Source organism: Odocoileus virginianus, chromosome 16 (assembly GCF_023699985.2).
Source record: "Odocoileus virginianus isolate 20LAN1187 ecotype Illinois chromosome 16, Ovbor_1.2, whole genome shotgun sequence".
Classification (NCBI taxonomy): Eukaryota; Metazoa; Chordata; class Mammalia; order Artiodactyla; family Cervidae; genus Odocoileus; species Odocoileus virginianus.
Window position 1 is genome coordinate 6399325 of NC_069689.1, and position 26742 is coordinate 6426066.

A 26742-nucleotide genomic window follows, 5' to 3' on the forward strand; every position below is an offset into this window, starting at 1 on the left:
ACAGACAGGAAGGAGGGGAGACTGAGGTTCAGAGAGGTGGGGGCTCCCAGGGGTCACCAGAGTCAGCAGCCTGACAAGTCAGGATCTGTCTCCACCTCTGGTCCCCCCATCCTAGCTCTGCCACCAGCTCCCCACTCCCGCTGCTACCTGCCCTGACTCATCATCACCTGATCCCCAACCTGCCCCCACCCAGGTCCCTCTCTGCCTCTCTTTCACTCCCCTCGGATTCCATCCGCCAGCCCAAGGGTTCTGTGAACACTGGCCACTCCCGCCCCCTCTCCGCGCCCTGGCTCTCGTCCCCTGGCGCTGAGCTGTGGAGAGGAACTCAGGAGGCATCGGGTGCCTGGCATGTGCTGACCCATGGGTGTGATTACCTTGTGCCAGGAGCCGCCTGGGACCCCAGGGGGACAAGGTGGCCTGTGCACTGAGCCAGTCACCCACCGTGTTCACACAGTCCTGAGACCAGCTGGGGTGCCCTGCTCTGCAAGACTCAGGATCCTTCTCCTGCCAATGGTTTGTGTCCCGAAGGAGGGGAACCCCAGCTCCCAGCCCCCAGCACAGAGCCGACGTGGAAGGTAACAGAAGGCCAGCTGCCTGGGGCCCAGAGCCCATGGCTTCCACCTGAAGCATCTTCCTCAAGAAAAAACTGCGCAGGGGGGGTTGGCAGAAAGACAGCCACACGGCAAACCTGGAGGGGCCCGGTCAGGACACTGCATCCCCGTCATACATGGGGAGGCTCCAGCAGACCCATCAGGATGACTGCCAGAGATGCCGGGATCTCTGCAAAACCAAGTTCTCTATTTCCAACTAGACTGAAACACCTCCCAGGAGGAAAGCACTTCCCTTCATTTCCCTACAGGCAATCAGATAAACAGACAGCAGGCCAATATCAAGACCTCCAAACTGACCTGAATGCATGCCATGCACAGCAGATCCTGGTCTGGGAACAGAGGCTCCTGCATCACGTGGGGTTAACAGAGCCGTGCTCTGCGTGAACTAATGAAGCTTTAAGATTATACAGGGAACTTACTTACAAAACAGAAGCAGACTCAAAGACTTAGAGAATGAACTTATGGTCATCGTGGAGAAGGGTGGGGTGGAGGGATAGATTGAGAGTACATATGGCTTTATTTAAAATGGATAAACAACAGGGCCTATTGTATAACACAGGGAACTCTGCTCAATGTTATGTGGTGGCCTAGATGGGGAAAGCATTTAAAAAAGAATAGATACATGTATATATAGAACTGAATCACTGTGCTATACACCTGAAACTAACACAACAGTGTCAATAACTCTACTCCAATATTAAATAAATTTTTTAAAAATCCTATGACAAACCATAATGGGAAAGAATGTAATAAAAAAGAATACATATATGTAGAACTGAGTCACTTTGCTGCATGGCAGTAACTAACCCAACATTATAAATCAACTATCCTTCAATTAAAAATTTAAAAGTTATTAGCATTTTTTTAAAAAGCATATGATCTAACACAGTATCAAACTAAGCTAAACAGAAATTACTCTCTTCTCTTGGATAAGTGGGGAGACCTGAACAAGGAACACCTGGCCGGCTCCCACCCTCAGCAAAGACCATCAGGGTCTCCTGTGGGGGTCTGTCCACAGGGGAATATACCTGGGCTGGACAGAGGCTGTGAGGACTGCTGACTCCCCCACATCTCCACCCCAGCTCCGCCTTCAAGACCCTGCACTGCAGCCTTGACCTTCTGCCCCCTCTGGTAATGACCCCCCAGGAAGGCCTCTGCCTGTGCCCAGAGAGGGTCACAGGTGGCCCTAAGCTTTGCTGGCCCTAGAATCCCTCAGGGATGATTTTAAAGCCACCTGCCTGAACCCCAGGCTGCAGATTCCCAACCTGACTATGCAAGCGAGATGTTATAGAGCCTACAACCAGCAGGGCTGGGCGTCATCCACACCACACCTGCCAGAGTCCACAGATGAAGGAAGGCAGCCTAGGAGGGCAGCAGGGCCACAAGGCGAGTCAGATGACAGAGGACCCAGGAGTCTAGGCCACCACACAGAGCTCTGCTTTCCTTAAGGAGACCTTGATGTAGGGAAACATCAACCAATATAAAGGGTTTCCCTGGTGGCTCAGACAGCAAAGACTCTGCCTGCAATGCAGGAGACACAGGTTAGATCTCTGGGTTGGGAAGATCCCCTGGAGAAGAGAATGGCAACGCACTCCAGTATTCTTGCCTGGAGAATTCCATGGACAGAGGAACCTGGTGGGTTACGCTCCATGGAGTCACAGAGTCAGATACAACTGAGTGACTCACACACACACACACACACACACAAAACCAACATAAAAGTTCAAAACAATACAGAGCTAGAGAACTAAGTCTTCCTCCTTCCAACTCAGCCTGCATGGGGGAATACAGAAACACTGCTTTCTTCCTTGGTGATGACAGTACTGGGTCTGCGTGGAGCACGGCCCTGGATGACCCACTAGACGCCTGCCGTGCCCTGTTAGGACCTCACTGTGTGAGCAGCTGGTCAGCGCAACAAGGTCACATCCCCATCTTCAGCCTCCACCCCATTCAAAGGCCTGCCTCCCCGCCACCTATTCTTCTGCTGGGGACACACCATGGACCAGCCACAGCAGCATCCAGGTAGCAAAGCAGGCGTGAGCCAGGCCCGTGGGATCTGTCATTCCTCTTTGTTGTATTCATCTGTGACTGCCATAACCAGCACGTGTCTGGGGAAGAGAAGGGGAGGAAGAAAGGCAAGCAAACAGGCTGGCTTTCTCCAGAACCCACAGCGCAGCCAGGCAGTCATTCTTGGAAGGACTATTATGGTGGGGACTGCCTCCCCATGTCCATCTCCACTATCTTCCTTACAAACAGAACTTGGATTTTAAGGTGAACTACACCTCCTCCCATTCACCTAGTTGGGGCAGTGTAACTAGCTTCTGGCCAAAAAGATATAAACAAGACTCCCCAAAATAACTGTTAAAGGCAGCTTGCTCAGCTTGGAGACAGACCCCTTTTGCTCACGTTTCCTCCTTCTGCTGCCTGGAACACAAATCTGACAGCTGGAGCTCCAGCAGCCATCTTGGGTCATAAGATGCTTTGCAATGAAAGCCATGTCTTAAGACAGTGGACCAAAAGGATACAAGAGGTCACTATTGATAATAATCTCATGAAGCTGCCCACCTCTGGGAGTCTTTTAAGCGAAGCACTAACTTCTTTCTTGTTAAAGCTACTGTTACTTTGTAGCTAGATTTAATCCTAAGTGATAGAACAAGCCTCCTATTTCCCAGAAAAGGTGCTATTTCCCAGAAACGCAGGTTAGGGCACTCTGCTTGGACATTCTTTTCCCTTTCCTCTGGCCTCACTCTCTGATAGCAACACTGTGACTGGACAGCCCTGGGCAGCTCAGCCAACAGGTGCAACTTGGGGCAGTCCTGCAGGTGTGACCATCTTCTACAGGTCTGGGGGTGCCTCTGGGGACAAAGCCCTGAGGCTGACAGGTGACAGCTCTGAGCCACCATGGGTCCCCACAACAAAAAAGACTTCCAGTCAAGGATGAGCCCACACAGGTACCCAAGAGACCATGCCCATCTGCACCCTAGGGACTTCACTGGTCACTGCATGGCCTTTGTTTTGCCTCAGAAAAATTTCTCTCTTCCTTATCTCATCGAGATCAGCATTTCACCCACCAGTCCTCAACAACAGGGTCTACAGAGCAGACAAGGATGCTGGACTCCAAGTGTGTGGGCACCTGCTTTGCACAATTAGAGCCAATCACCAACCCCCGGTCCTCCCCCGTGCAGGGCTGTGCATGGCTTCTGGTACACCTCCTATCCCATGTGTGTTCCCCATACTCAGAATCAAAGGGCAACCTTCGAACAGGTTCTCCTTGCCCAAATCCCTGCCAAGGCCCCACTGCCCCAGGACACAGTCCAAGCTCCTTACTTTCATCCCCAAAGCTGTAGAGAGCTGGCCACCTGCCTGTCCCACCCGCCTCCACTCCCTCACTTTTCACCAGCGCTGCCTCTCCCTGAGTTCACAGGCCCTGCCTGGTCCCAGCACACAGGCAGGTCTCTGCCCACACAGAAGCCACTGCATCCTGCATCCTTCCAGGCTGGTCTCCTCCTGCATATGCCTCCGTGCATAATCAGTTCTTCCAGAAGAACCTTCTCTAGTACCCTGTGCTGCAGCCCACATAGGACCCCCTCCTTGGGCTCCAGCATCAGATCCCAGGTTTTGGGCTCTCTGGGGGCAGGAACTGTCTGTCAGTATTACCTCCTCTGCAGAAGATGGGCTGATACACAGCCGGGAGGGGCAGGTGCGCTGGAGAAAAGGACCCCACAGGTTGACTGTGTAACCTGTCAGCCCCACCATGGGCCCCAGGCCAGTAAGCTGTGGGCTCACAGACTCCACCCAAGGTCAGCAGACATGAGGTCTTCACACCTGAGGCTATGGGCAGGGCTTGCCTTGCTCCAGACATGGTTTCCCAGCAGACAGGGCCGCCCCAGGCATCCCCCTCACCATTCCCTCTCTTTCTTTGTCTGAAGAGGCTTCATTTTCACTCCTACTGCAAGTAGGGGGTGCCTGGCCTTACTGTCCAGGACTGAAAGTCACAGCTCTGTCCCTCAAGTATGTCAGTCACTGCTGCTGGGATGTCCACTGTCCTCCAGCTCCAGGGAACTCTGATCCTCCTGCCACAGGCCCCTGCAAGAAGCTGAGGCAGGTCTCCCCTGAGGGATAAGAGAGAGTGTCACAAAGCCCAGGTGCAGTTCCATGGCCATAGCGGCAGGTCCCAGACCTTCAAGGTCCCAGACAGGCCCTCTGCACTCACCGCTGCACGCTGCATGGTCCAGCTGCTATCACAGCTGTCCACACCTGCTCATCTGGGGTAGGAGCGCCTGCGCTTTGAAACCACCTTCAGTGCGACGGGACTCTTGGCCTGCAGCAGGGAGGCAGGGGCCCCCGCTCCACACTCCATGACTCTCTGGCTCCCGCCCGAGAGCAGAGTCCACCTGCTGGGCTCACTAGGCTCCAGACATGGGCAGGACCTCTGTGCCTGGCCCAGCTCAGCCTAGATGGCCCGTGAGTCGAGGTGCATCCTCAGCAATGCTGCTCATCAGCATGTCTGGTAAAACACCTTGTGCCTGGAAGTGCCACAGACAAACATCTGCAAGCATCACTGTGATTCCTGCCTGGGCCACTGCAGCCTCGGGAAGGACTGAGCAGGTCCCGCCTCAGGATCGGGCAGGGGTCTCCCCTCGGATGAACTGCCCCCGCCCGGCGCCCTGCAGGATGGAAGGAGGAGGGACGAGCAGGGACCGCCCCCCCCAGGATGGCCAGCTGGAAGTCAACAGGGACACTGGGGAGAGGCCCGCTAGGAGGCTGCCAAGGCCCTTAGGTCACTCCCCCACCACAGGACAGCAGGCCTGTTGCATGCTGGTCATGGCAGCCACTCTCTTGCCCACAGCTGGCACGTACCCACATCCAAACCTAGCCCTGGGGGCTCGTTCTTTCTCCACCCAAATGACCCTTCAGGGAGGCCCTGAACTTTCCGCTATTCCGAGGAAATAACATGTTCTCGGTGACTTTTAGCACTAGGAGCTGTCTCATTTCAGGAAGAAAAGGGAGTCATCTTGGGCCCTCTGGAGCATCTTCCATCTCTCCGGAGCCTGACCCATCGTGAGAGTGGGCAGTGCAGGGAGGGCTGTGTGTCCCCTTTCCACAGAACTGTTGCAGGAAGGGGACCCGTTCCAGGGCCTAAGAACGGACTCTTGTCCAACACTTGGAAAGGCATCATCAGGAGGGTGGATCAGAAGAAGCATGGTACCTCTGCTCAGTGACACAGACCAAAAGGGGTGACCTCGCAGCCTCGTGTGGTCGGGTTCAGGTCATCACCAAACAGCAGCACTGTTGCTTCAGGAGATGACTGGAGAGACACCCTCACTTTGCAAAGTTGGACAATTAAGACAGCTTCTGGAGTTTGCTGAGGGAGCATCATGCATTCCAGGAGCTGTTTCTCCCTGTGAGAGGCCAGAGTGGTCATTTCTGGGGTCTGGTGTTGCCTAAGAGTTAATTGGGATGTTGTTGTCTAGGTTTGGCTTGGAGATGAGAAAGCTTTGTGTGTCTTCAAATTAGCACTAATTTAAAATTACAATTTTAGTCTTAATTGTATGTATTTGGGGATCCCATTTAAGCCTCTGGAAATAATTGCAGGGTAATATTTTGGGAAGTCATATTAAAATGCACAGATGTTGTCTAGAGACAGGCCTCTGGGGGTGGGCACAGCCCTGGTAGAGAGGGGTCTGGGGCAGCTTTCACGGCTGGTCCGCGTCCCCTCCCCCCTCCCCAGTCTGGCTCTGGGAGGGGCTGCAGGCAGAGCCCCTCTTAACGCAGCATGAACCGAATCCATCCCTCCTTACTGAATCTGGCACTGCCAGGACCCAGGAAGCCAAGGCCACAGCCTGAGCTGCTGGCATCAGGGTGGGGGGAAGGGCTGGAGGGATGGGCCGGCAAGGTACTGGAGCATCCCCTGCCCGCAGGGTGCAGAGGTGGTGCTGGCAGGTGCGGGTGTCATATTTACCAGGAGCCCTTCCAAACCCTGGGGTTCTGGGTGGGCCCCATGTGAGCCCAGGCTCTGTGCTCACAATCGGGGACACGGTGAGGGGTCGACCCATAGCAGAGGGGTTTATGATCTGAGAGTGGTCCTACCCGCCCCCGCCACCCCCGAAATGTCTGGAAAGAGCGCAGAGGGCCTCTCCCCACTCTCGCAAAGGATGTGGGCACCTGCGAGCACTGCATTTGTCCTGAAGACATACCCTGAAAGCCCTTTTCCACCTGTGCTGGTGGGGCTGGAGGCTGGGCCCTCAGAGAGGTGGGGGACACGGTCTTTGGGGCCACTGTAGCACTTCCCCCTCCTCCTAATTCCTTGTTCTACAGAATACAAGTGGGCTAATATTACCCTGTAAGTAAACAACTGAGACAAATGCTTCCATTTGAGCAAAGAAGCGACATCATCTTTAACGAGTGGGCGGTGGAGCCAGGCTGCCTTGTACAAGAACTCTGGTCTTTAGGAATACATATTTTTCCCTTCCCCTGATGCAATTAGGAAAATAATATTTTTTTACACTTGCAATTAAGAGCAGAACAGATGGCAATGATTTAAAAATCTGTTCATGAGACTTGATACTTGGGCGAGGGGGTTGTTGACAAGACATGGAGGACGGGGTGACTTTTTCTTGCTGCATGGAAGGCCCACTATTGTGATCCCCAAAACAAAGTACTGGGGACTTAAGGAAAGGGGTGAGAAAGAAGGTTCATCCACAGTAAGAGGACAAAACGGCTGGCGATTTAGAAGTGACAGCAGGAAAGCCCACCTGCTTCTGTGTGGCTGGGCCCGCCCTGCTGCCTGGCAAGGTTGCAACCCCAGGACCCCCACAAGCACCATCATCACCTCATGTTCCTCATGGCAGTGCTGGGCCATTTCCTCCATCCACTGAGGACTTTCAGAGCCTCCCGGACATGGGTTCCCTCGTCTGTGCTTCAAATTCACCAAGACCAAAACACATGAGAGAAAGCCTACAAACCAGCCATCACTGTGGCCAGGTGGCTTGGCCTCTTAATCACCTTTGGTTTATCCATTCAGAACCTGCTGAAACCAAACTGGATCCTGTGGGGCTCCTGAGCGCGGAAGCCTTGCTCTGTCCCCCATTTCTTGATTATAGGAAATAAGCTTCATTCAGCCCCCATGACCTTCCCTGGGTTCCAATGGACAGGTTCAAGCAGTTGCTAATTAGGGATGGGAAGGGAAGAGGAGACAAGGGAGAAACAGTCAAGAAACAATAGTGCAGGGACTTCTCTGGTGGCCCAGTGGCTAAGACTCTGTGCTCCCAAAGGAGGGGACCCAGGTTCAATCCCTGGTCAGGGAACTAAGATCCCACAGGCCACAAGTATGAGTTCTCATGCCATGACTAAAAGATCCCGCATGCCACAGCAAAGATTGAAGATCCCCGTGCTGCAACTAAGACCAACGCAGCCAAATAAACATATTTTTTAAAAGAAGAAGAAAGCAGATATTAAAAAAAAAAATAAAAAAGAACCAGTAGTGCAGCCTTGGGGCAGGGTCCTGGTTCCTCAGGGGATACACATACTATTATACCTTTGAGTTCTGTAAGAATTAAGTCACCCCCCACCCAGATGGAGGATGGAATGAGGATATGGACCCTCATGACTTCAGTCAACTAAAGCTTGGACTCTGTAGATTTTTGCCCCAATTCTATGCTGGATTCTCCTCTGCTCAAGCTCCCTCATGGATATGCATGTACCCTTAGCTTAAAACTTCCCATTTTGCAGAGATGCTGCTTTGGGAAAGATCCCTGGTGTTCTCCTCACTTGCTGCAGGTAATAATAAACCCTTCCTTCTCTCGATCTTTGGCTTGGTTGTGTATATTGGCTCAAACCCACAAAGACGTGAACCCAGTTTTGGGGTGACACTCCCACTCCCCCACACCTTCTCACCATACCAACAGGCTCCTGCTGATAACAGTGGGTTCCAGCTGAAAGAACTCCAAGACCAGACTCTCTCTGAGACTCAGGGCTGAGAGGAGTTCAGTGTCCAGAGGGGAGGCCAAACCTAGGCCTCTGTCAACCTACTTTAGGAGATATGACACACAGCCCAGCTCCTACTGCACACTCAGTCACTAAGTCATGTCTGACTCTTTGCGGTCCTTTGGACTGTAGCCCATCAGACTCTTCTATCCATGGGATTTCCCAGCAAGAATATTGGAATGGGTTACCATTTCTGTCTCCAAGGGATCTTCCCGACCCAGGGACTGAACCTCCGTCTCTTGCTTTCCTGTACTACAGGCAGATTCTTTACTCACTGAGCCATCGGGGAAGCCCCAGTTCCTAATGAGATTTACACAAACTCATACAAGAAAGTCCTTTTACCTCAGTTCCTATTTTCCATGATAACATATCTGACTTTCAACAACAAATTAGAAAGCATGTCAAAGGCAAAAAAAATAATTTTTTAAAAACCCATATTCTAAAGAGATAAAGCAAGCATCCTAACCAGACTCAGATATGACACGGATTTTGGAATGAATAGACTGGAAATTTAAAGTAACTATGATTCATATGTTACAGGCTCTGATGGGAGAAGACAGCATGCAAGAACAGATGGGTAATATGAGCGGAGCTATGGAGAGTCTAAGAAAGAATCCAAAGGAGATGCTAGAAATTTTTTGAAAACTGGTAATAGAAAGGAAGAATGTCTTTGATGGGCTCATCAGCAGACTTAATACAGCTGAGGGGAAAATCAGAAAGCTGGAAGACAGGCCAATAGAAACTTCCCAAATTGAAATTTTCCAAAATGAAGGTCAGTCCAGGGGTGAAAGCAGAGACAGAATAGAGCATCCAAGGACCATGGGACAATATTAAAAATATAACATGCATGTAACTAACTGGAAGACCCAAAGGAAATAAATGAGAGAATGAGGAAGAAAACATATTTGAGGTAATAATGGCTGACAATTTTTCTAAAATTAACAACAGATACCAAACCACGATCCGGGAATCTCAAAGAACACCAAGCAGAATAAATACTTTTAAAAGAAAAACAACACGTGATTAACAGATGCAAACTATTATATATAGGATAGGTAAACAATAAGGTCCTACTGTGTAGCACAGAGATCTATATTCAATACCCTGTGATAAACCATAATGGAAAAGAATATAAAAAAGAATACACATATAACTGATTTCACTTTGCTGTACAGTAGAAATTAACATAACATTGTAAATCAACTATACTTCAATAAAATAAGTTTAAAAACAACAACAAAAACTACACCTAGGTATATCATACTCAAACTGTAGCAAACCACAAAGAGAAAATCAATATATCAATACCCATTTTAGGCACTTCCCTAGTGGTCCAGTGGTTAAGAATCTGCATGCCAATGCAGGGGACATGGGAACTAAGTTCCTGGTCTGGAAACTAAAATTCCACATGCCATGGAGCAACTAAGCCCATCCGCCACAGCTACTGAGCTGCATGCTACAACTACCGAAGCCCAAGCACCCTCTAGCCCATGCTCTGCAACAAGAGAAGCCACTGCAATGAGAAGCCTGTGCACCACAACTAGAGAACGCTTGAATGCAGCAACAAAGACCCATCGCAGCATAAGTAAATAGATAGAATAAATAGAAGACAGAGTTTGTCAGAGTGAATAAAAACAAAAGACCCAACTGGATGCTGTCTATAAGAAACCCATGTTAAATATAAAGACTCTGATAGGTTGAAAGTAAAGAGATGGAAAAAGATATACCATGCTAATTACAGTTGAAAGAAAACTGGAGTATCAATATTCATTTCAGACAAAGCAGACTTTAGAACAAGGAAAACCATCAGGGATAAAAAGGAGGCATTACAATGAAATGCATAATTCAATTCAGTTCTCCAACAAGAGATCAAAATTGTAAATGGCTATGCACCTAACAGAGCGTCAAAATATATGAGGCAAAACTGATAGAACTGGGAATGGAGATGGGCAAATCCATTATTATAATTGGAGACATCCATATCCCCCCTCAGTAACCAAGGGAATAAGTAGGCAGAAAATCAACAAGGATCGTTCCCCTGGACAGCACTGCCCATCAGAATGGAATTAAACTAAAAATCGATAAAGGAAGATGGGTGAGATCCCCAAATATCTGGAAATTAAACAACATCATTCTAAGCAACATATGGGTCAATGAGGAAATATCAGAATAATTTTTTTTTAGTTTTTTTAACTAAGTGAAAATTAAAATACCACTTGTCAAAATTTCCATAGTGTAACAAAAGTAGTGCTTATCAGAAATATATAGCATTAAATGTACACATTAGAAAAGAAGAAAGTATAAAATCAATAACCTAGGCTTCTACCTCAGGAAACAAAATGAAGGAAAACTGATGCCTAAAATAAGCAGAGGAAATATCACAAAAATTAGAGCATAAATCAATTAAGTTGAAAACAAGAAGAAAAGAAAGAAAATCAATGAACCTGAAATCTATTTTATTGACCAGTTGCTCAGTCGCTCAGTCGTGTCTGCTTCTTTGTAGCCCCAAGGACTGTAGTCTGCCAGTCTCCTCTGTCCATGTAATTTTCTAGGCAAGAATACTGGAGTGGGTTGCATTTCCTACTCCAGGAGATCTCCCCGACCCAGGGATCGAACCCATATCTCTGACATCTCCTGCATTGGCAGGTGGGTTCTTTACCACTGTGGCACTGTATTGACCAGGCCAACTAAGGGATACAAGCTACAAACTACCAGTACAAAAAAAGAAGAGGAGTCATCAACACTGACCTCATAGAAAAGGATAACAATGTAACATTAAAAGGATGATTTGATTACATAAAAGAGTACTACAAAGAACTCTGTGCCCCCAAATTTGATAATCTGGATAAACCAGACTGATCCCTTAAAAGACATGTACTGGCAAAACTCACAAGAAGAGAAACAGACAAAGAGAACAGCCATATGCATTTTTTAAATTGAATAAATAATTAATAACCTTCTTAAAAGAAATCGGCAGGCCCAGATGGTTTCTCTGCTGAACTGTACCAAACGTTTAAGGAAGGGATGATACGATTCTCTACAATCTATTTCAGAAATCAGAAGAGGGAGAACGTGTCCTAACTCGTTCTCTGAGGCCAGCCCTCCCCTAATATCACAACCTGGCCCATCACCACCCTAACAGTAAGGAGGCAACAGTGCCACTCAGACATCCCCACCAGCAGAAGAGGACCCAGTGGGTCTGAGAGGAGAGAGAACAGGTGACAGGACATGCATGTCTGCTCTGTGTGGCTTGTTCTCTGGGAACGCCCAGAACTCGTCTTTCTCATCAGTATGTCAAAACAAAATAGTGAGAAACAAGTGCCACTGTCCTAGAGCTTTTGCTGGAGAAAGATGGAAGGGAGGAGGCACCTGGCTGTCCCCCCTGCCCTCAATGGGCACATGAGCACAGACACTCAGATGCACTGGCACGTGGGACCTGGCAGGCAGCGTGGTGACTCTACTGGTCCTACTCACCGAGAAGCTACAGGCACCCCTGGACCCTGGGCCATCCGCAGGTCGGTCCTGTTCTCGCCGTGGCTCCCCCAACAAGATGCAGAAGAGATGATGGATCCTCTGGAGACTGAAATGGAAGAGCACATGGGCATCAAACAGCTGAGCACACACAGAGACTGCTCGGGTGTAAACAGAAGGAAGTTCTCCAATGTGGGTGCCGATCATGATCACATACTCAATAAAGCTCTCTATTGTCGTTGTTGTTTAGATGCTGTTTTTCCAACTCTTTTCAACCCCATGGGCTGTAGCCCACCGGGCTTCTCTGTCCATGGGATTTCTCAGGTAAGAATACTGGAGTGGGTTGCCATTTCCTTCTCCAGGGAATCTTTCCAACCCAAGAATCAAACCCATGTCACCTGTGTTGCAGGTAGATTCTTTACCACTGAGCCACAGGGAAGTCCTCCAAAGGATTCCTTAAAACAGGAAGAAGCTAGCCAGACATGGACACAACCACTGAACCAGTAAAATAAAAGGTTGGTAGCCTATGTCATTATGCTTTGGTCAAGACCCATAGAATGTACAATGCAGAAAGTGAACCTAACTCTAATTCAGTTAATAATAATAATAATAGTGCATCAATATTGGCTCATCAGTGGTAACTAATGCACCATACTAACATTAAGTTGTTAATAACAGGGGAGATGAGGTGGGTAGGGGTACCAGGCCATCTGGAAACTTTCTGCTCAATTTTTCTGTAAATCTAAAACTGCTGAAATGATTATGCCTCCTCATTTTAAAAAATATGCTGGTTGATATTCAGAAGGCTGAATGGAAAGATGGATATAACTGAGCAGCCGATGGGTAAACTGGAAGATGGAGCTAAGAGATTTTCCCAGAATGCAGTGCAAATAGACCATGGGCAGCAATCCCAGGGCATGTTTCTCCTGACTTTGATGACAGCCACTGGGCTCCAGGAGCATCCTTCCCTACCCCCAAGGGCTTGCGCTCTCTCTCCCCAAATTGGGGAGCTTTAGCAAATTCTCAGGCTTTTGGTTGCTCATCTCATCTTTCCCCAAGACTGCTTTGGGGGAGGCAGGGGGACAGCACAGGTAACCTTAGAAACCACGTCAACCTTTGCCTGGGTCCTCAGCCTCTGCCAGGCTTCCCTAGTGACTCGGATGGTAAAGAGTATGCCTACAATGAAGGAGACCCGGGTTCGATCCCTCGGTCAAGAAGATCCCCTGGAGAAGAGAATGGCATCCCACTCCAGTATACTTGCCTGGAGAATCCCAAGGACAGAAGAGTCAGGTGGGTTACAGCTCAGAAAGTTGCAAAGAGTCAGACATGACTGAAGGACCAACACTCACTTTTGACCTCTTCCAGACTGTGGTTTTCCCAGTTCATGGCCTGAGGGAGAACCACTCTCTTTATTTAGTTATTGGTGGTGAATTATTTCTTCGCTGGTTTTCACTTTTTTAAAAAAATTATTACTTTAGAAGGAGTCCTAGTAAAGTCTTTCAAAAAAGCAATTCCGCCTTCTCTATCAAAATTTAAATATGCATATCCTTTTACCCAACAAGCATTTCCAGGAGGACTCACATATATAGGAAATATGTGAGTATAGGGATTTTCCCTGCAGCAATCTTTTTAAAAACTGGAAGCAACCTAAGTGGCCATAAATAGGAGAATGGTTAAATAAATTAGAGCAGGGCCCACAAGCTGGAGTACTCAGATTTTTTTTTTAAAGAGGTAGCCAATATGCACCTACCCAGAGATATCTTAAAAGCCTAGAACTGAGTGAAAATGGCAAGTTAACTAAAAAGTATGTGCTGTGTGTGTGTGTTTCTATGTGTGTCTGCGTGTGTCTGTGTGTGTGGATCCCAGTTACAGACGCAGCAAGCCAGCTAGACAATGTATATACATCTGCAAGTCCAGGTATGGACACAAAGGCAAACAGAACAGCCCAAAAGGGCTTCCACCGATGCTCACCAGCACTTCCTCCGTGGGCAGTGGCATGGACACAGGAGACAAGGCCACGTGGGCATCGCTTTTACTCTATTATACACATGCTTCCTGGTTGGGTCTTTTACCAAGACGCATTTCTCATCCAGCAGCATTCAAATGAAACCCACAATCTGCGCACTTGAGAGTTTCATATTCTAGCTGGGAGGTGCTGGCACCAAGAAAACCGACCTTGGGGAAGGGCAGCCAGGAGGGAGGGAAGGAAGCAGGGCTTCCCAGGGGGATGGGGGAGGAGCACACAGACACCCAAGATTCCTCGGGAAGGAAGGTCACCCATGGGCAGCAAGGATGAGAACACACACAGCACAGAGGTGAGAACAGAAACACAGGGCAGGCAGGCAGGGACCAGAGATAGGCAGCATCCTCTACCGCTCTAGATCCAAGCACCTGCAGCCCTCACACACCAGGCCCATCACCCTGCTGCCCACCTTCGGTGTTCCCTACAAAGGGCAGGGATGCTGTCCCAGGAGGGACAGCAGGGGTGGATCCATGGGATTTAAGCCTGGCCTCTGAGCAGGTGAGCAGAGCCCACTCCTATGTCTGGAAGGTCCTGCCTTCAGTCCTGGCCCATAACACAGTAAACTGCATGTGAAGCATCCAATTTATACGGGACAAAACTCAACAGTCCTGCCCCCAACAGTGCTGATGTGCTGGGTACCAGAACACTAGCTCCATGGCACATGGCAGGTGGTGGCTCGGTCACTGTGGAGTGTGGCACATGGTAGGTGTTTCAGAAGCACTTGTTGAATGATGGGTTAATGGATACATGGATGGATGTTGCATGTCTTTGAAATCTTACAAAACACCTAACATACATTTTAAAAGTAAATGCACACACAAGATACTCAAGGTACCTGTGAGTAAAAAGCTCAGAGAACAATGGATAAAGATCCAGAGACACTGGACCGAGGGCCCATCCTCTGACATCCCTGCAAACTGGAAGGACTGGCCTGTAACTGTACGACGGTGCTCAGATGAAGTGAAGCCGCCCCCTAGTCCCCAGAAATCAGAAGAGTAAAGAGAAACAGCCTCCAGAGGGTGCCAGACGGGAGTACCCCACCCACCCAGCTACCCAGCCTCCTCACCCACACCCGCCTGGGTCACTAGCCTTCACCTGGAACTTGGTCTTCTTATGCGGCTTCACCTCTGCAATGCTGGGCGGTCTAGGGTTGGACGTGAGTTGTGAATGAAGCCGGGAGCCTGGCCCGCCCCCTCCCAGGTTCCAAATCCTCTTGTCCCTGAGGCCACAGCTTCTCCCTTCAGACTTCAAAGCACAAAGGACAGATCTGTGCATAACCCATGCTTCCTAATCTGGGGATATTCTCAGAAATAGCAAGCCTCTTCTCTGGCCCTTCCTAAAAATAGTCTGGCTCTTACATGTGACAAAAGGATGCAAAGTGGTGTCTCCGTGAGCTGAATATGAACACTGGAAATACTTCCGGGTCTTCCAAATGTCAATAAAAAATATTTTAAATAATTTAATGTCAAGTCCATTTAACAGAATTCGAGATAGCTCAAGCAAATACACGAGGAGAGGAAAGAGGTGAGCAATGAAAAATTCTAACGGATAGAGTGATATAAGTAGGACTGAGGGGAAAATCACTGCATAGGATTTCCAAATACGACACTCTTGAAATATCTTTTAAAACAGTATGATCCCAGCAACCCACGACTCCAAAACACTCTAGCAAGGCCTGTCTTCAGCAGCTTGCAGAAAACATGCATGCTCATTATCTTCCTTGGAATGGCAATAACAAGGGAGCTCGGATTCTATCTTTCCAGCATGGGAACTGCCAGGAATCTCCCATGCGCACCGCTGACAGCTCCTTTTTACATGAGAAGCAGTTGTTGTTGTTCAGTCACTCAGTTGTGTCCGCCTCTTTGCGACCCCACAGATTGAAGCACACCAGGCTTCCCTGCCCTCCACTATCTCCCAGAATTTACTAAAATTCATGTCCATTGAATTAATGATGCCACCCAACCATCTCACCCTCTGCCACCCCCTTCTCTTCTTGCCTTCAGTCTTCCCAGTATCAGAGTTTTTTCACAGTGAGTCAGCTCCAATGGGAAGCAGACTCACATCCAGATGGGCTCAGGGCAGCAAGCAGACTGCCCACCGACCTGCGACGGTGTGGGGTGGGCAAGGGGACCATCGTGGCAGCCACCTTTTGTTTTTTTAAGTGGGAAACATTTCTGAATGGCTTAAGCAGGATGTATTCTGATGTTTAAAGCTCTATTAAATTGAAGAAAGAGAAAGAATCCATACTCGGCTCCATATGGATCAAGGGAATATCACTAGCCCCCAGAATGTCGATGAATTAAACTCCTTCCCTGATCCTGCAGAGCAGCCCTGGGTCTGGGCATCTTATCTCTGTCAAGCAGGCTGATGGGCAAGCCGCTGCCACACAGCCCCACGTGAGCTGCAGATGTCAGCAACGCACTATCTTCTTTGTTCAGGGGACACAAAGCAGTCCAGCACTGATGGCTGTGTTCTTTCTTCCCAACAGGACCTAATTGGCACTGTCCTCCTCTGGTGTCTGGTCTCCCTGGACAGAGCAGGAATGCAGCCAGCAGAACCCAAACCACGCAGCTCACAGGCTCCTCCCTGGCTCAGTCAGGCCTCAGTACACTAAGCTCCCAGCTCAGGATGCAGAACCCCGGGCACAGAGGGTCTTCTGTATCTAAAGGTCTTCATATGAAGTCATAATTTTTATTTTTTTGGCTGCGCCACATGGCAAGTGGGATCTTAGCTCCCCGACCAAGGATCAAACTCACATCCCCTGCATTGGAAGGCAAAGTCTTAACCACTGGACCTCCAGGGAAATCCCTGAAGTCAAAATTAAAATCACATCTTTTTACAGTCCTATTAAAAAAAATCAATGCTTCTCACTGAAAAACCAGAAAATGCAAGTTATTGATTTAGTGACTTCCTTTTTAGAAAAGAATCACATATATGAAACTTGAGACAGTCCCTAAAAATCAACATGTATGATCCTTGAAACTCTAAATATCTGAATTTGAAATCATTTCCTATCAAACCCATTCAATAGAATGCAAACTATCTCAAGCATATACACTATTGTTAGTGTATAATAGATAGAAGGAATATAAAACTAAAATTTCAAATACATGCAGTTCTATAAAAATGAAAAGAGAAACATTGTTTCATTGCTATATGCAGAATCTCCAAAGATGATGTTTTGGAAACCAGCCATGGTTTTGACATTTATGTAAACAAATCAGTGACTTCTGTGGTAGTCCAGTGGTTAAGACTTCACACTCACAGTGCAGGGGGCCCAGGTTTGATACCTGGCCAGGGAACTAGATCCCACATACTGAAACTAAGAGTTCACACACTATGCTAAAAAGATCCTGCATGCTGCAGCTAAGACCTGGCACAGCCAAATAAATAAATAATTTTAAAAAAAGAAAACAAATCATTGTGATGTACTGGGACAAGGTCTATGAGAGGATAACAGTGGGAAAACACAAAACAGATAAATAAAGTTGGAAGACTCATGCTGCCTGGTTTCCAGAATTGCTGTGAAGCCACAATAATCAAAACAGTGTGGTGCTGGTGAAAGAATAGACAGATAGATCATAGACTAGAGCAGGGAGCCCAGAAATTGGCCCACGTAATAATAATCTACTTACCTTTGACATAGGAACAAAGGCAATATGATGGAGAAAATATGTAGTTTTTTCAACAGACAGCCACGTGCAAAAAAATGAACCCAGACACAGACTTCAGACCCTTCACAAAAATCAATGGATCCAAGACCTAAAAGTCAAAAACCAAAGCTATAAAAACTCCTGGAAGACAATGCAGCAGAAAAATCTAGATGAACTTGTGTTTAGCAATGACTTTTTTAGATATGACACCAAAGGCATGATCCATGAAAGAAGGAACTAATAAGCTTGACTTCATTAAAAGGTAAGGTTTCTGCTCTAGGAAAGACACTGTTAAGAGAATGAAAAACAAGCCACAGACCGAGAGAAAATATTTGCAAAAGACACATCTGATAAGGGATTTGTCATGCAAAATATACAAAGAACACTTAAAAGTCAACAATAAAAAAATAAACAACTCAATTATAAAAATCAATCAAAAACATGAAGACACCTCACCAAAGAAGGAAACAGCCAATAACCATATGAAAAGATGCTTTTAATTTGGGCAGTGCAAACTAAAAGAGCAGTGAGAAGACAGAGAGAACAGACTTATGGGTGCCAGGGGGGGTGGGGGAGGGATGCATTGAGAGTTTGGGATGAGCAGATACAAACTTTTATCTATAGGACGGATAAACAAGGTCCTACTGTGTAGCACAGGGAACTGTACTCAGTATCCTGTGATAAATGATAATGGAGGAACTTCCCTGGTGGTCCGGTAGTTAAGAATCCACCTTTCAATGCAGGGGACATGGGTTTAATCCGTGGTCGGAGAACCCACACGCCACAAGGCAACTAAGCCTGCACGCCCCAACTACAGATCCTGCACACCAGAACTGGAGAGGAGCAGGAGCAGCACAACAGAGATCTGTGTGCCGCAACCAAGACCCGACACAGTCAACTAAAGAAACATTCTTTTAAAAAAAAGAATGTGCGTAAAAAATAAATAAATAAATAAATTTTTAAAAAATAAATAAAAAATAAAAAAAGAACGTGCGTGCCAATGCAGGAGACACAAGTTCGACCCCTTGTCTGGGAAGATCCCACATGTCACAGAGCAACTAAGCCCATGCACCACAGCTACTGAGCTTGCACTCTAGAACCAGAGGACCGCAACTATTGAGCCCACACGCCACAGCTACTGAACTGCGTGTGCTCTAGAGCCTGAGCTCCACAACAAGAGAAGCCACCACAGAGAGAAGCCCTTGCATCACAGCTAGAGAGGAGGCCCCGCTCACCACAGCTAGAGAAAGCCCACACAGCAACAGAGACCCAGCACGGCCAAAAATAAATAAATAAATAAAATGATTTTAAAAGGAGACAAAAGCTGTTGTTAAATGAATAAATAACTTTTACCACCGCCATCAACAACAAAAACCCAGCAAAGAGATACTACTACATATCTAACAGAATAGCCAAGTCCAGACACTGGCGACGCCTAGTGCTGCTGAGGATGCAGAGCGACAGGAACTCTCATTCACTGCTGGGGGGATGCACAGCGGTACAGCCACTGGGGAAGACAATTTGGCAGTTTCTTAAAAAGGTAAACTCACTACTCTTACCACAGATCTAGCAATCTCACTCTTTGATATTCTACTTCCCAAAAGCTGAAGATGTGTGTTCACACAGAAACCTGCACGTGGTGGTTTACAGCAGTTTTATTCGTAATTGCCAAAGGTGAACGTAAACAAGATACTTCAGTAGGTAAATGGATAAAGAAACTGAGGTCCACCCAAGGCAATGGAATATTATTCAGCACTAAAGAGAAATGAGCCAGCAAGACATCAAGAGCTTCCCTGGTGGTTCAGTGGTAAAGAATTCGCCTGCAATGCAGGAGACCTGGGTTCAATCCCTGGGTTGGGAAGATCTCCTGGAGAAGGGAATGGCAACCCATTCCAGTATTCTTGCCTGGAGAGTTCCATGAACAGAGGAGCCTGGCGGGCTCGAGTCCATGGGGGTCACATAGAGTCGGACACAACTGAGGTCTGAGCACATAAGCACATAGCTGAATCACTGTACTACCTGAAACGAATACACTGTCAGTCAACTATACTTCAGCTAAAAAAATAAAATAATGTATGTGTTTTTCAAAGCCAGACCTGAAGGGAAAAAAAGACCGGTAACTCTCTTTCCCAACCAACGTGCGTGGTGTGCTGTCAAGGACAGGGGCACAGTCCAGGCGCCCCGGATGGAAAGTTCCTTCACAAGCAGCTCTGTGGACAAGAAACACCCCCCGGTCCCCTTCCTTTTGACAGACTCTGACAGCTGCTGTTAAGATGCAAGTCACACAGGCCGAGGCAGCACTTTAATTTACTGCCTACCGTTAAGGTTTCAGCAGGAATTACTGTGCCAGATGCTGTTAACCCGCCAGTCCCTGAGCTCTTCTCATTTCCTGCCGGGTGTTGTCGGACACCTTCTGCTGCAGCTGCCACCCCGCCCCCCTGCTCCCATGAGGACAGACACCTCGGACCCCACCTATCACGTAACTACACAGATTGGCTAGTCACTGGCTGTCACCAAGCCCTGAAGAAATGAGACAAGTCTTTCACTCAGACTGAGTAATACACTACTGCAGGGGCTTCAAATGAAAAGCCACATTCCCTGACCCCGACTACCTCACGCCACTGCCCAAACTTTTTCCTTATTTCTGACTTTAATTCTTTGGGTGAGGACTTACTTGGTGGTCCAGGGGCTAAGAATCCACCTTGCAATTCGTGGTATGTGAGTCCAACCCCTGCTCAGGGAACTAAGATCCCATGTGCTGCAGGGCAACTGAGCCCGCGCGCCGCAACAAGAGAAGCCACCACAATGAGAAGCCCGTGTGCCATAACTACCGAGCCTGCACACCACAGCTAGAGTCTGTGCGCTGCAGCAAAAGGTCCCACTGGATGAAACGAAGGTCCCCAAGTGCCACAATGACTCAACATCCTGTCATAATATATAAGGGGGAAAATCTGAAAATGATGGATTACATAGTATAACTGAATCACTCTGCTGTCCACCTGAAACTAACACAACATTGTAAATCAACTATACTTGAATTTAAAAAAAAAAGACAAACCCTGTAGGATTCTGCTTATATAAGGTCTCTAAAGTAGTCAAACTCGTAGAGACAGACTGTAGAACCCTGAATTCCAAGGGCTTGGGGTGGGGGAAATAGGGAGCTGGTGTTTATGGGAACAGGGTTTCAGTTTCAAAAGATGGGAGCAGTTTTGTAGGTAGATGGTGGTGATAGCTATACAACAAAGTGAATGTACTTAATGTCACTAAACTGTACACATAAAAATGACTGAAGTGGTACATTTATGTTATGTATATTTTATCACAATATAAAAAACTAGAACAATAGATACCTTTGATGTCAGAAGACAGGAAGGGACCCATCAACCATCTCAACAGCTGATTCTCACAGGATGTTTCTTCTGCCCACAGAGAAGCCCCAGGCCTGGGGTAACCCAAAGAGAAGCCTCTGTCTAAAGAATAACCTTGCTGGAACTGATACAAAGCAGGGCCCTGTGGGGCCCCTGGACACAAAGCCTTTGTGTCCCCCATTTCCTTGATTATAGGAAACAGCCTTCATTCAACCTCCATGACCTTCCCTGATTTCCAAGGGGCGTATTCAAGCAGTTGTTAGTCAGGGAAGGAAGGGGATGCAGGACCAGGAAGAAACAAACAGTCGAGAAATAGTAGTGCAGCCTTGGAGCAAGGTCCTGATTCCCCATCAATGCATACACACAACAATAACTTTGAGCTATTCTGTAGATACTGAAATCCCTCCAGGTGGGAGAAGTTAACAGTTAGTGATGGTACACTGTCCACAAAAGCACGTAGATTCCAGAACAGTTGGGACCTGAAGGCCGATGATGCTGACTCCTGCTTACCTCACCAGCCCATCAGAAGAATGTCCAGGAGCTGATCACACCCTCTCTTACTATAAAACTTCTCACTCTCCTCTCCAAGTTGGGACACACGGTTTTGACAGCATGAGCCTGCTCTATCCCCCTTTGCCTGGCAAAGCATTTAAGTTCTCCTTTTCTACTTCACCCAAAACTGTCTCCAAGACTCAATTCAGCACCGGTATACAGAGAAGCTGAGTCAAGAAGCATCACTGTCAATGAACAAGGAGTCAGAGTCATTCCAGGAGGATGAGGTGGGAAGCAGAGCTCTGAATGGTGAGGAGCCAAATTTCTTGTCAAAATCAGGAAGAACTACAAGAATCTCACAGGAAGCACCATGCGGGGGGTTCTGGAAAAATCCAGGAGCTCCAGCCTCATTCAGGAGCACAGTCCTGCACTCACGGGGCACCCGAGAGAGGCCAGAGGTATAATTTATTCATTTTTCATATTTATTTTTATTTACTTATTTATTTGATTGCTTTGTGTCTTAGCTGTGGCACGAAGGATCTTTAGTTGCAGCATGAGTGATCTAGTTCCCTGACCAGGGATCAAACCTGGGCCCTGCATTGGGAGGGCAGAATCTTAGCCAATGGACCACCAGGGAAGTCCCCAGAGGCATAATTTATGAATGCACAGGAGGATATTTTTACCAGTAGTAAAGTGGATTTTTTAAACAACATTAAGACTTTTTAACAGGCTTGGAAATGAAAGGGTTCCTGTCTGTATGGGTCAAGACAAGATTATCTTTCTGACACTTCTGAGGCTCCACCAGGATTGGTTCAAAGAGAAAACCCACTGTCTCCAGCATCTGCTCCTCAGGAAAGGCAGATTTTATGGCTGAAAGGGCCACCAGGCTCTCCCGAGTTGAGATACCAGGCAGCTCATATATACTTTAACCTTGGAACATTTCACGAGCCAGCTATGGGAAGAGATGGCAATCGTTGACCATGGGATCAACAGTTGACCTTGGGATCCCTATGCTCCAAAGTCAATGGAAGCAGTTTTGTTACAGAGAATGGCCAGGCCCTGCCAGCTTCTCTGGGACCTGTGCCTCCATCCCACCTGGCCCCCACCTGCCTCCGCCTCCCCACCAGCATCTCTGGCCATCACAGTAGCCCATGAAATACTGCTCTGCCTGGCCAAATCAAAACAACTTGGCCCTGCACACAAAATGTTTCTGGACAAAATGCAGCAAAATAGAAGCTGCACAGGTCCCAAGTCCAACCCAGGCCGCTCCTTCACCCTCCCTGCCTGGGCCACGGTAGGCCTTTCCCTCAGAGAACGCAGGTGGCTTCAGACCTGAGCCAGGATACACCACGAGGCCAGAACCATGAAGCAGGCTTCAGTGACACATTTTCCATTAAGTGAAAGAAAAGTGGGCAATTGTGAGCAGCCATACGAATGTAGTGAAATGCTGTCACAGTCCAATCACTGGAAATAAAATCCATCCCATTAGGAGCACGGTCATTGCAGCCCATTGTGCTCCAGATAAGGCCGATGGTCAGAAGATAAGGGCTCAAAATTGAAAATCAAAGAGCTGATCCTCAGTGATTCCCAGGAAGGGAGGTGCACACAAGGTTTTACACCCACCCACACAAAGACCAGTCCCCAACCCACACAGAGAATCCTAAAGTCACCTTAGATTTCAAACTTCCAAGTAACACACAACAATATAAGTAAGTCCTTAACGGTATTGCACTAGCTGAGTTGTTGTTGTTCAGTCGCCCAGTCGTGTCCAACTCTTTGCGACCCCATGGGCTGCAGCACGCCAGGCCTCCCTGTCCCTCACCATCTCCTGGAGTTCACCCAAGTTCTTGTCCACTGCATCAGTGATGCGATCCAGCCATCTCATCCTCTGACACCCTCCTCCTGCCCTCAGTCTTTCCCAGCATCAGGGACTTTTCCAATGAGTCTGCCCTTGGTATCAGGTGACCAAAATACTAGAGCTTCAGCATGAGTCCTTCCAATGAACATTCAGGGTTGATTTCCTTTAAGATTGACTGGTGTGACTGAGTTACCACACTTTAAGGACCCCACCTCTTCAGGTCAGGGGGGGATCTGACAAAGCTAACCCCACCACCATGAAAAGCTGCCTGCCCCTTTCTATCACTCAGAATACAAGTTCCAGGGACTTCCCTGGTGGTCCAGTGGTTAGGGCTTTGCACTTTCACTGCAGGGGGCATGGGATAGATCCCTGCTCAGGGAACTAAGATCCTGTAAGCCAAGTGGTGCCACCAAAAATAATAATAACAGCTAGAATGCAAATTCCAGAACCCATCCTAAATTGGAAGGATTCCAACAAAATAGAACTCCTATCCCAATAATCAGGGAAACACACTGTTCTCAAATAACAGAGCCCACCAGGCCCCTGGTGTCAGACCTCACTCACAATTATCTCCCACCCAAGGTCTTGACTTGTCATCCATTCCCATGTTCTAGGGGTCACTTTCTGTTTACAGCAGCTGTCCCGTTCCTACCCCTTGCTATCCCTCCAACCAGAGTTGCTGATACCCCAGGGAAGAGTGGGTCTTCTTGCTAGTTGCTCCCCCAGGAAAATATGACATGGCTGGCCTGGTTCTGCCTCCTACGGCTCTGAAGACACCACAGAAAGCCCTGCCGATTCCTCCCACTGGACACACTCCTGTGAGTGGAGGAAGTGATCCTGAACAAGGCCAGAAACAGGGTGTCAGGGACTATAGTGGGGAGCAGGCTCCTGGAAGATGGGGCAGCAAAACTCCAAACACTCCCAGCTCCAGTAGGCTCTAGACATGCAAGATCGTTATTTGAAGGCAATATTTGAAAACCAGAGATGCTGTATCTCTATATTTTAATTATAAAATAATAGACAGAAATAATAATGAAATAATACACAGAAACTGCAACTCAGAAAACAGCATGTACCCAAAGAAGGTACAAAACCATTCCTAAATGTCAGAATCTTAGCAGTGGGGACTTCTTTGGTGGTCCAGTGGCTAAGCCTCTGAGCTCCCAATGCAGGGGGCCCCAGGTTCAATCCCTGGTCAGGGAGCTAGATTCAACATGTCATAACTAAAGATTCTACACTCCACAACTAAGATCCAGCACAGCAAAATAAATAAAATAAATGAAAACAAATAAATAAGTGGAGAAAATAATTATTTTTAAAGAATCTTAGCAGTGACAGAGACACTCACGTTTGTTTACACAAAGTGCCGCAGACCTGGAGGAAGGGAACCGTGGCAGAGAACAGCAGGCCCCTCAGCCTCCCCCATTCGGACTGGACCTCCATCAGGCAACTTTCTTTCTGTCTTTTAAGACTCTCAGGATTTGAGAATGAGGCTGAGTACATGAGCACTTTAAAATTCATTACCAGGAGGTTCCCACAGACTTTGCTTTCATGCACAGGAAACAGTCCATTTTTCCAAGCCCTTGCCTAAAAGTCCAATTTGAGGGAACTGATGTAGATTGTTCCATTTTGGGTTCTTCAATCGGAGGAAATTTTAAAATTCTTCCTTCCAGCTCAACAGAGCGAATCCATGAGTCTGCTGCCTCTGAGAAAGGAGGACAAAGACCCCCATGGGGCCTCAGAATTGGGCAGCAGCTTCTCCCTTGATTCTCAGGGCGGCCAACAGCGTCCACGGGGACAGAACATCAGCCAAGCATCTCGCAGTGGTGACCACCCTGACCCATGCACTGGGGCAGTCCCAGATGGTTCAGGAAGAGGGTAATGCATCAATCCAATTTGCCAAACCAACAGAAAAATAAGATTTTCTTTTTTAAATTTTTGGCTGCATCCTGCAGCATTTGGGAACTTAGTCCCCAGACCATGGATCAAGCTCACATCCCCTGCACTGGAAGTGTGGAGTCTTAACCACTGGACCATCAGGGAAGTCCCCAAAATAAGATATCTAAAACATAAATAATGACTTGTGGACACAGAACAACAGGCTAGTTCAAAATTGGGAAAGGAGTACATCAAAGCTGTATATTGTCACTCTGCTTATTTAACTTAATATGCAGAGTATATCATGAGAAATGACAGTCTGGATGAATCCCAAGCTGGAATCAAAATTGCTGGGAAAAATATCAACAACCTCAGATATGTAGATGCTACCATTCAAATGGCAGAAAATGAACAGGAACTAAAGAGCCTCTTGATGAGGATGAAAGAGGAGAGTGAAAAGCTGGCTTAAAAACTTAACATTTATAAAACTAATCAGAGTATCCAGTCCCATCACTTCATGGCAAATAGAAGAGGAAAAAGTGGAAACAGTTACAGATTTTATTTTCTTGGGCTCCAAAATCACAGAGGATGGTGACTGCAGCCATGAAATTAAAAGATGCTTGCTCCTTGAAAGGAAAGTTGTGACAATTCTAGACAGCGTATTTAAAAAGTAGACATATCACTTTACCAACAAAGGTCTGTATAGTCAAAGTTATGATTTTTCCAGCAGTTATGTACAGATGTGAGAGCTGGACCATTAAAGGAGGCTGAACACCAAAAAAAATCGATGCTTTCGAATCATGGTGTTGGAGAAGACTCTTGAGAGTCCCTTGGAGAGCAAGGAGATCCAACCAATCAATCCTAAAGGAAATCAACCCTGAATATTCATCAGAAGGACTGATGCTTAAGTCGAAGTTTCAATCCTTTGTCCACTTGATGCAAAGAGTCGACTCACTGGAAAAGACCCTGATACTGAGAAAGATTGAGGGCAGGAGGAAAAGGGGTCCACAGAGGATGAGATGGTTGGATGGCATCATCAGCTCAATGGACATCCATTTGAGCAAACTCTAGGAGATAGAGAGGTCTTCCCTGTAGCTCAAATGGTAAAGAACATGCCTGCAACACAGGAGACCCGGGTTCAGTCCCTGGGTTGGGAAGATCTCCTGGAGAAGGGAATGGCAATCCACTCCAGTATTCTGGCCTGAAGAATCCCATGGACAGAGGAGCTGGGTGGGCTACAGTCCATGGGGTTGCAAAGAGTCAGACACGACTGAGCAACTAACACTACTACTAGGAGATAGTGAAGGACAGAGAAGCCTGGAGTGCTGCAGTCCATGGGGTCATAAAGAGACAGGACTTAGAGACTGAACAAATACAACAACAAATGGCTTGTAAGCCCAGG

The 26742-nt window shown here is 47.5% G+C and overlaps 1 protein-coding gene across 5 annotated transcripts in view; it reads right to left on the minus strand.

Annotated features, from left to right (window-relative positions):
* Window positions 1-26742, minus strand: part of APBA2 (amyloid beta precursor protein binding family A member 2) — a 129659-nt gene that overhangs the window by 88240 nt on the left and 14677 nt on the right. For 3 of the 5 annotated variants that reach the window (XM_070477669.1, XM_070477670.1, XM_070477667.1), the window contains exon 2: window positions 12072-12177. The exons of the other annotated variants lie outside the window; for them this stretch is intronic. The gene's annotated coding sequence lies outside the window, so the exon portion shown is untranslated. The remainder of the gene's footprint in view (window positions 1-12071; window positions 12178-26742) is intronic. 5 annotated transcript variants of the gene reach the window in all.